This window comes from Lutra lutra, chromosome 1 (genome assembly GCF_902655055.1).
Source record: "Lutra lutra chromosome 1, mLutLut1.2, whole genome shotgun sequence".
Lineage (NCBI taxonomy): Eukaryota > Metazoa > Chordata > Mammalia > Carnivora > Mustelidae > Lutra > Lutra lutra.
In genome coordinates this window covers 101,428,531-101,440,032 of record NC_062278.1, presented here as the reverse complement: position 1 = coordinate 101,440,032, position 11,502 = coordinate 101,428,531, and positions in this window count along the sequence as shown.

Sequence of the window (11,502 nt, the reverse complement as noted above, 5' to 3'; positions counted from 1 at the left end):
CCTCATACCAAAGCCACATAAGGCTACTACAAGAAAAGAAAATTACAAACTAATATTCCTGATGAACATATATGCAAAGATCTTCAACAAAATATTAGCAAGCCAAATTTAACAGCATATTAGAAGAATCATACATCATGAGGCAAGTGGGATTTATCTTTGGGATACAAGGCTGATTCAACATATACAAATCAAGAATGAAGGATCCTTAGTAGAATGAAGGATAAACATTACATGATCATTTTGGTAGATGCTGAGAAAACATTTGACAAAATCCAACATTTTTTTCATGATTAAAAATGCTCAACATATTAGGTATAAAAAGAATGTATCAACATATTAAAGGTCATATATGAGAAGCCAACAGTTAACACCATTCTCAATAGTGAAAAGCATTTAGCTATCCTCTAAGATCAGGAATAAGACAAAGGTGCCCACTCTCACCACTTCCATTCAACATAGTACTAGAATTTTTAGCTAGAACAATTAGCAATAAAAAAAAGACAAAAAACTCAAATAAAAGATATTTAAATTAAAAAGAAGTAGCATTCTCTCTTTTTGCAGGTGACATGTATTATACAGAGAAAACTCTGAGACTCCACTAAAAAATTGTTAGAGTAAATGAATTCAGTAAAGTTGTAGAATGTAAAATCAACATACAAAAACAGTTGCATTGAACATTAAAAATGAACCATTTGCAAAAATAATGAATTTTGGAACACTGAAAAGAAAATAAAATGGAAAAAAATGAACCAACTGAAAGAGAAATATAGAAAAAAAATCCTCTTTATAGTAATATCAAAAGAAATAAAATACTTGGGAGTAAATTTAAACAAAGACATAAGAGATCTATACACTGATGAAAGAAATTGAAGACACAAATAAATGGAAAGATAGCTCATGTACCTAGATTGTAAAAGTTGATATAGTTAATAAGTCCATCCTACACTAAGCCTTCTATCCATTCAATGCAGTCACTATCAAAATTCCAGAGGCATTATTCACAGAAATAGAAAAAACAATCCTAAAATTCATACAGAACAACAAAAGAAGCCAAATAACCAAAGCAATCCTGAGAATGGAGAACAAAGCAGGAAGCATCATATTTCCTGACTTTTAACTGTATTCTAAAGCTATAGTGATCAAAACGGTATGTTGCTGGCATACAGACAGACACAGATCAGTGGAACAGAATAAAGCATCCAGAGATGAACCCACACATATGTGGTCAATTAATTTATGGCAAAGGAGCAAAGAATATGCAATGGAGAAAGGACACTCTCTTCAGTAAATGCTGTTGAAGAACAAGATAGCCACATGCAAAAGAATAAAATTGGACTTTTATCTTTTACTGTCCACAAAAATCACCTCAAAATGGATTAAAGACTTGAATGCAAGACCTGAAACTATTGCTATTAGAAGAAATCATCAAGGTAAGCTCCCTGACACTGGTCTTGGCAATGGTATTTTTAGCTTTGACACCAAAACCAAAGGCAACAAAAGCAAAAATAAACAAATGTGACTGTCAAACAAAAAGATTTTGCATGGCAAAGAAAACAATCAAGGAAATGGGAAGGCAATTTTGGAGCAGGAGAAAACATTTGCAAACCATATATCTGATAAGGAGTTAATATTTAAAATATATAAGGAATGTATATAACTCTATAGTGAAAGAACAGGTAACCTGATTAAAAAAATGGATAAATCACCTGAATGAATGTTTCTCCAAAGAAGACTACAAATAGCCAACAAGTACTGAAAAGGTGCTCAGTGTCACATGAGGGAAATGCAAATCAAAACCACAATGAGATACTATTCCACGCCTAATAGAATGACTATTATCATAAAGATAAGAGATAACAAGTGTTGGCAAAGATAGGGAAAAAAAGGGAACCCTTGGGCTCTGTTGGTGGGAATGTAAACTGCTGCAGCCAGTACAAAAAACAGTATGGGAGTTCTCAAAAAATTAAAAATTGAACTACCCTATGATCTATTAATCCCACTTCTGGGTATATATCCAAAGGAAAGGAAATCAGGATTTTGAAGAGATAACTGCACTGCCACATTCATCACCACGCTATTCACAATAGCCAAGATACAGAAACCAACTGTTGTCCATTGAAGATGACTGGATAAAGAAAATGGGTATAAATATAAAATGGAGTATTATTCAGCCATGAGAAAGATTGAAATCGTGCCTTTGCAACAAGATGGATTGACATTGAGGGCATTATGTTAAGTGAAATAAGTCAGACAAAGAAAAATACTCCATCATCTTACTTGTGTGTGGAATCTAAAAAGTCAAACTTAGAGAAGCAGAGTAGAATGACATTACCAGAGGCTAGGAGGGTGGGCAGAATGAAATGAAAGGAAACAGACTCAGATAAATATATTCTGGTGATAACATGTGCATCATGGAGACTATAGTTAATAACACTGTATATTTAAATTTTCTAAGAGAATATATCTTAAGTGTTCTCACCACAAAAGAGACCTATGCGAGGTGATAGATGTGTTAAATAGCTTGATTATGGTAATCAACTGACAATATATACATATATCAAATCATCACGTTGTGTACCTTAAATAAATACAATTCTTACCAATTGTATCTGAATAAAGCTAGAAAACACACAACAAAAATGTTGATACAACCTGACATCCACATGCAAAAATTAAATCTTGATCCAAGCCTCACACCTATGTAGAAATTCATTCAAAATATGTCATAGATGTAAAAGTTAAATATAAGACTGTAAAAGTTTTACAGGAAATTATAGAAGAAACTCTTCATAGAAATCTGAGATTAGGCAAGAGTTCTCAGATATGACATCAAAAGCACGAAACATAAATTACAAAATGACAAATTGGACTTCATCAAAATTAAAGCTTTTAATTTATAGAAGACATTTTGAAGAGAATGAAGAGGTGAGCTATAGACTATAAATAGATTGGAGGGCGCCTGGGTGGCTCAGTGGGTTAAAGCCTGTGCCTTCGGCTCAGGTCATGGTCCCAGGGTCCTGGGATCGAGCCCCACATCGGGCTCTCTGCTCAACAGGGAGCCTGCTTCCTCCTCTCTCTCTTTGTCTGCCTCTCTGCCTACTTGTGATCTCTATCTGTCAAATAAATAAATAAAATCTTAAAAAAAATAGATTGGAAGAGTACTTAGAAACCACATATCTCATAAAGGATTTATATTTAGAATACAGAAGAACTCCCAAAACTCAGCAGTAAGAAAACAAATAACCCCATCAAAAAGTAATCATAAGACTTGAACAAATGTTTAACTGAAGAGACTGTGTGGGAGACAAATACCCATATAGAAAGATGTATGTGATCATTAGCCTTCAGGGATAGGCAAATTAAAACCACAAGATACCATTGTACAGTCTTTAGAATGGCTAAATTAAAAATATCAAATGATGCTGATGATGCAGAGCAACTGGAAATTCCATCCATTTCTGGTAAGAATGCAAAAACTGGACATTCTGGGAAGCTATTTAGCTGGGTTAAAAAAAAAACCAATTAAATATGTATTTATCAGATGACTCAATCAAACCACTCCTACTTATTTACCTTATGATAATTTATGTTCACACAAAAACTTGCACATCAATGTTTCTATCTTCTTTACTTATAGTCTCCGAAGTGAAACAGGAGCAAGAGAACTCAATGACTGAATAAGCAAAGTGTAGTAGGACTATGCAATGGAAAACTACTTAACAATAAAAGGCAATGAACTATTGACAGGGAACGACTTGACATTTCTCTAGGGGAAAGAAGCCAGTCTCAGAGTGTACTGTATGATTCCATTAATATGACATTCTCCAAAAGACAAAACGTGATGGAAAAGAGCTCCAGTGTTGCTGGGGGTTAAAAGTTGGGGAGAGTGAGACTACAGAACGAGAGCACAGGGAGTTCTCTGGGATGATGGAAGAGTTGTGTCTTGTTGGTGGTCATGGTTGGACAAAGCTATATACGTGTGTTAAATTTATGGAAATGCACACAAAACAAGCCAATGTAATATATGTTAATTAAAAAATAAAATTTGAAATAATGTAAAAATTAATAGTTTCTCTCTATTACTACAGATTTAAGTTTCATGTTAACTTAAATACATTATAACCTAAAACTAGATTGTACTTTTTTAGATTTATAACTCCCATGCAACTAAAAAACCGTAATATATTGACACAATAAATACAAATTACAAAACTAAGAAGTATGACTAGTTTAATATGATAAAGTTTTGCTGAAACTTATTCTTCTCTCCTAATTAGCATATGGTACTGACCATTCAAGCAAAGGTTCTTTTGAATTTGGCAGGTTTATATTATTTAGTAACTCAGTTATTTCAAATTTCCATTCTAAACAGTGAAGCCTTTGTTTATGTGGTGAATTGTGAAGTCATTTGACTTTCACTTGGCAAATTGCACCATTGATTTGTTTTGTATTTGCCTAAGGCAATTAAAGCAGCATTGCTTCACATTGATGTGATTGTCAGCACAAATGTAAATGTGGATAGGGAAATCACAAAGCAGAAACTCACAGTGGTAAAATGAACCTTCCGATGATTCAGAATACATGCATGCTTGTGTCTGTGTATGTGAGTGTGTATCTGAGCATAAAAGTTGCTGAGCAAATTGAAAACATGAAATCAACCTTTTTTGTCTAGAACTCATGATCATTAACAGTATTTTGATATTCAGATATTTGGAGAAAAACCCAACTGAAGTGTGTGGGAGTTGGATACTAGAGGGTGATAGTCACCCTCTACATTTTTAAGTTTGAAAGCAATAATTCTTTAACATTTAGAAGTACCCAGTGTACTCACTATTTGTAGTAGAGGTGTTTTACTCTGGAGCGTTCCAATGATGTTTATCCAATCAACTTCTCTCTGTCTCTTTTTTATCCCGTGTTCTCAATGTCTCCATGCTATCCTGGTACTTGCACTTCTAAATTGAGATTACTCCCTAATCGGGCCCTTGTACAGAAAATATTTTTCTTTTCTTCATCTCTCTCTTTTAAAATTTTATTCCACAAAGATTTCTCTTTTCTGGAGTTTCCAAGTTTGGAATCATCTTTTGTGTCTGCTTCTTTTGCTACACATAATGTTTTTGAGTTTCATTACTTTTTGCATGTTTAAGTAATTTATCACTTTCTATTGCTGAGTAGTATTCCACTTAATAACTATACCATAATTTGTTTACTTCATCTTTCGGTTGTTTCCAGTTTTTGACCATTATGCATAAAGCTTCTTTGAACATTTGTGTACATTCATTTGGGAGACATATGTTTTCATGTTTCTCTTAAAAAATATATATATTTAAATTTAATTCTTGTATAATTGACATACAGTATTAGTTTTAGGTGTACAATATAGTGATTCAAATGCTTCCATTTTTCTAGAGTGACTATCCAGGAGTACATTTTCTGTATTGCCTTGTAAGTTTATGTTTAACTTTATAAGATGTAGCCACATTGATTTTCAAAGTGGAATACTATTTCACATTCCTGTCAGTGAAGTTTGAGAGTTCTAGTTGCTCCATATCTTTGCCAAAACTAGACATTGGTAGTCTTATTATTTTAACCATCCCAGTTTTTGTGTGTATTGGTATTTCATTTTGGCCTTAATTTCTATTTCCCTTATAATCAATAATTTGTAAATTGTGCACTCAATTCTGACATTTCTTAAAATGGGCAGTTTGTCTTGTGATTATTGAATTGTAAGAGATCTGTGCATTCTGTAAACAAGTCCCTTGTCAGATACGTGTATCATGTGTGATTTCTCTAAATTCATAGCTTACTTTTTTTCGAAGAACATAACTTCTCTTTTTCATTGAGTTCAGTTTATGAATATTTTCTCTTATAGCTTACAATTTTTATGTTCCAGCTCTATTTATTTATTTATTTAGCCTACCACAATAATAAGTTTAAGAGTTTTAGCTTCTGAGTGACGCTGGTTGGGTATATTCTAGGATGTCCCTCTATTGGAATCTGCTAGTTTTTCATGATAAGGACAAAGTTATAGGTTTCTGGGAAAGAGATCACTGAGGTAAAGCATGCTTTCAACCATGCTGTATCAAGAGTACACACATACTCTCAAGATTTGTCACTATTGATGTTGACCTTGATCATTTCTTTTTTCCGTCTTTCTAGTCTGTACTTTTTGGAAGAAAGTCACTGTGCATAGCCTATAGTTGAGGAGACAGGAGCTGTGATCCTCCTCCTTTAAGGTGGAGTATTTGCATTTTTCATTTGGAATTTCTCTGCATGGGAGATTTGTCTCTTCTCTGTCATTTATTTATTAAATCATTTATTTATAATGGGCTCATGAACATTTATTTTGTACATTGGGTTATAATTCAATATTACTTTATTTATTTTGATGTTTAGATTTTTCAAGCTTTGGCTTTTGGGAGCTCTTTCAGCTCTTGGGAGCTCTGGGCCCCTTTGATGTAATTTCATCTGTGTGTGTGTGTGTGTGTGTGTGTTCAAACATTTCCTTACCTACTGTATGGCTTTCCAAGATGCTACAAGCTCATCCTGTATAACTCCAGCACCAGTCCTAAAATTAGCCAATTCTCCAAGGAGCCCTGGTCCTGTTTAATGGAAAGTGGTATTAAAAACCAAGATCTGGGGGTTAGATGTGTTTATTACTAGTAGAGTTTTATTTCTTTTAGGCCCTCTCAGAGGACAGAGGATAGAACTATTCATGGTTAAAGCAACCAGTGTATCTATGCATATCTACACAAATTGTTAATATGGATCCTAAATGCACAAGCGAGGTTTCTGGAGCAGAGAAGATTGGTCATTTACTTTACAGCAAGTAACAACCATGTGGTTCCCTGTGTTCCAGTCATCACCCCTGGAGCAACACAGAGAGAGCTGGGTGGACAGAGCCGCACATGAGTCTGTTTTATAGGTGAGGAATCCCCCTGAAATGAATCCGGGTGCTTATACACATGCTGTTGCCTTTTCTTCTTTAAAGGAGGCAGAAAAATCTTTGTTCTTCCAGAAGGATTCTGGGTTCTTACTCTAAAACTTCTGGATTGTAAATAAATCTTTCTAAGCAAAAGATAACTATTGTTTTCCTCTTTACAACCAAGGATGTTTCCCTGGTCCCAGGTCTCAGCCTCTCTTGAAATGTAAACACATACCTCTGAAAGGCAAATCTCTCTGGAGTTTTCTATAGCTAATTAGCCACAAATTACCTTCATGCTTGCTTTCAGCCCAGGTTCCAGGTTCAGTAATATTCGCTTAGATATCTCAAATTCTGCAGAAAAATCAAAATATTTTCTCTATACTCCTATATGCAGATGAGGAGAATGACACTCAGGCTGGCTAAAAAGCCTGCAAAAGTTATAAGCGCTGAAGTCGGGATGTAAACTGCAAAACGTCGGAGCCCAAAGTCTGTGTTTCTTCTGTCAAGTGGCTTAGTTTCAGAAAACACTCTCTTGTCACTTAGCTAGTCCTAGACATTTCAAGAACATAACTTAACTTAGTTTTGTCCTTGCTTTGTTCATAGTCCTTTCTTGGTCTGACCACCTCATCTTTCTTTATTAGTTAGCTCTGCAGAGCTTTGTTTTCCATTTAATTCCAATATTACTCAGTAGTGACATGGCATTTTTGTATTTCGTTGCACCACTTAAGATGTTTTTACAAATACACTTTGCTTGCTAGAACTTGACAAGGTATGAAATGTTTTCTTGAGGTCCTAGAGGTCTTAGGGAAGATTAGGTAATCGTGGAACGATGCTCTGCCAGGCAAAACCATTACTGCTGTCTCTGGAAGTAGATTTCCTGGTTTAATGTGGATCCATAGCTCCTTTTCAGTTTTAAATGTACCAGCAGTTTTCCACATATCTTTCTTCCTTGATACTCCAATGCAGTTTATGCTTATTCTAGTATCGTATTTTGTTATTCTTATTTCCCTGAGAGTTTGTGCTAATGCAACAGTAAAGCTCAAGGTCAGGGTGTGAGCCATAAATAAGCATTCTTTCAGAAGAGTGTAAAAACCCCAATGGTATATTCAGATAATGAGGTATAAGACAAACTCTATAGTAGACATTTTTACTAGTGCATTTTCTTCAGTCCTGCTGCCTTACAGGGGACTCAGGGAAACCTGGCAATGTCATGAAGTTTTTGACATTGCTTTAGAGGGTTTTGTGCATTTCAGTTATGACTTGTATTCTGCACCACGATTTAATTCCTGACAGTTGCGTGGGCCTGACAATTCGTGATTTAGCTGTTCTCTATTTTCCTGTGCTTTTAATAATGGGGCAATAATGCATACTTTTTTAATATGGCATATAAAAAGGTTCTGGACAGTTCTTATAAATGTTCACCGGCAAGCTTAATTTCCTGTGGTTGTAGCATGAAGATAATAGCCGCAGAGACAACGGCCTCCTAGTCCTGGTTTGGCTAGTTCATGGAGTGTGCTTTGTCAGGGGATGGGAGTCTAGACCTGTAACTGGGGGAGTTCCCTTTCCTGTGGGTGAGAATCGCTAACAGGCTATGGTGGAACAGGAAGTCTTTTCAAACAGTGTACCCAGGCTCCCTGAGGTGACACAGACCTCTGCTTAGCTGCAGTAGCGATGATGCCTGTAGTTAACACAGTTTCACTCTTTGGAGCTCAGGCATTTAGAGAGCTGCGTGAAGCCTTTAATCCAAGCAATCTGCCATCATCACTGAACACTGCTCGATGGTGTGGCTGCCTCCGAAGCTGTTTCCAGGAGCCGCCATGCTGATCGGCATCTGCCTGCTGTACCTTCTGTTGAGGAACCCCAGCACTATTTTGACAATAAGTGACTTTTGGTCATTCACCTTTTTTTCTGCTAAAAGTTTGACTACACTTCATTGTCAACCAATTGAATGCTGATGACTGAAGATGACTGTTAATTTCAGATACATTTCTATCAATTTAATTGCTGCCACTTTATTTGAAAATCTCACAGTTGTTTGAAGGCACATGAAACATATGAATCATTTTTTTCATTATTTTCAATTCAAAAATTTCAAATTTTTTCAATTTTTCAATGAAAAGTTTTTCAATTTTTATAATTTTCAATGTATTCAATCTTAAATACATAGAAGTAAAGTAAATGGTTCTTTTGTAATAAAGTAAAAAATAATATATTAAATGCATCCTTTGCATAAAAGGGGTTCCTAGGCAAAGCTCCATCCCTTCTTCCTACAAGTTAAGCACATGAAAGAAAGGAAGACTATTTAGGAATTTAAAGAAATGGCTTCCCTTGTTCACAAGTAGTAAGAACTCAATTAGAATTCATCCTAACAGCTTAGAAGGATTCTGCCAGTAGTATATCCTTTTCATTAAAGAAGGGATAAAACCTTCTTTATTATCCATCCATTCATTCATTCATTCCATTCATTCATTCACCAATCAATATGTCCTAAATGGAAATGTATTGGGTGGGAATTCTGCTAATTTCAGCCTGTGCAGAAGATGAAGACATGGTATTTGCATTTAACATATTTCATTGTTCATGGAATAAGTGGATGGATGAATGAATGAATGAATGACTTTTTCCTCTTGTTCTTTCTGGTAATTGGTATTTTGAATATTGGGAGAGGAGAAATATTGGCTATTCCTTTAGGATAGGCAGATCACAGCTCTTCATAGGGTGGTATCAACTTCTACGTTATATCTCGATCTGAATTTATCTATCCACAGAGTTAGAATGATGATGATGATGATGATGATGATGATACCACCGCCACCACCAACAGCAATAATAAATGGTAGAAACAGTTTTGCAAGACAGAGACCTTCATAAGGAAACACATTTTTTCAGAGTTTCAGACTCTAAATTTAGAAAATTGAAGTAGTTAATTACCTATCTCCTGCAAATTTCAAATTCTTACTTAAGATATATCCAAAGAGCAAAGCATTGTTCTTGATGTCTTTATGATTTCTATATTCTGATTTTGTTCTAGGGTAACTAGAAAGGGGAAATGGTGTTTTCAGTTGCCGAGAGGTTTACATGTTTATCAGGCGTGTCGACAATGTACAGTCCAACTCTCAAGTTATTTTTTGAGAATCTCTTATGGGCAAGGTGCTCTGCTATACTGTCTGGAGATACAAAAAGGAACAAGACGGGAAGCATAGTCAAATAGAGGAAATAAGACGTATACGGATACCCGTAATATAAGACAGTGTAATGAAGGCTTTGAGAGAGGGACGGAACAAGACCTGTCATTCAGAGGAGAGGAGAGAAGAGGAGATATATTCTTGGGCTTATCAGAGAAAGATTATGACAGAAGAAATACTGACCTTAAATTGAGACTCTTTTGGGTTTCTTTAGTTAGAAATGAAAGCGGAGGCAAATGGAGGCAGGGTAAAACTTGCCACCAAATATCTTTTTTCCTTGGTTCATCGAATATTGATTGAGCACCTGCAGTACAGAGTTGGGGTGTACGAGTAACTTGCACTCTGTCTGAGAAGAGAAACACTTACCTAACAAACACAGTGCGAGGGATAAATTTGGTGAAAGTGGTATGTGCTGAGTATACTGGGAGCACAGAGAAAGAAGTTATTTATTCTGACTAGGAGGGAAAGGAGATTATGTTTGACTGCGGCCTTAGGGAATAAATAGGAATCTCATAGTCAAGGAGAGAGAGAGAATGGCATTTCAGAGAGAAGAATTATCCTATGTGAATTGTTCAAGGCAGGGCTCCTCATAATGAGATTCCCAAACCTCCTCTCTCTGCATCAGCCACTGTGCTTCTATATACAGACTCCTGACTCCACCCCAGATCTACTGAGTTACAATCCCTTTGCGTGGAATCCAGAATTTGCCTTCTAATCAGGTTTCTGAGCTTAGTAAAGGCAGCTGAAGATAGCTGATGCAAGGGCAAAGTGAGTTGTGAGATGAAACTAAAAGAGTGTTTGGTGCCAAATCACAGAGGGACTTCAATAATGCAATAGCTTGTTTCTCAGGTAATGAGGAGACACTGAAATTTTTTAAGTAGGTAAGCTAAGTGTATAATATATCACACATGTGAAGAGGCAAGAAGTTTCCAAAGCTACCACCATGCCTTCCCAACAGTAGCTACTTAACACAATTGTTAACTGATTGCTTTTTCTTTCTCCTACAAATGTACATACAGGTTTTTATAAAGCATTTTAAAGATAATTGAAATTCACTGTCTTTCTTACGTTTGTCAGTTGTTACTTTGGTTGCTGCCCATAAACATATGGTGGATCCTCTTTGTAATGTTTATATAATGATTGCAGTTTTAACTAGTTACAGCACACCCTGAATATGTATGAGTTGTATTCATTTATAAATTTGATGAGGTAATTTTCAGTAGTCAGACTTCAGGTAGAGATGGTGGGCAGAAAAAACTGGCTTGCCAGTTGGTGGAAGGACCTACCTGGCATCCCAGTGTGGTTCTGTGAGCCTGTCACCCTCCACTGTGTTGGATGGGAGGGAGCACATGCTACACGGGTACTCTGGGGTCTGGGGACTTCAACTGTGTG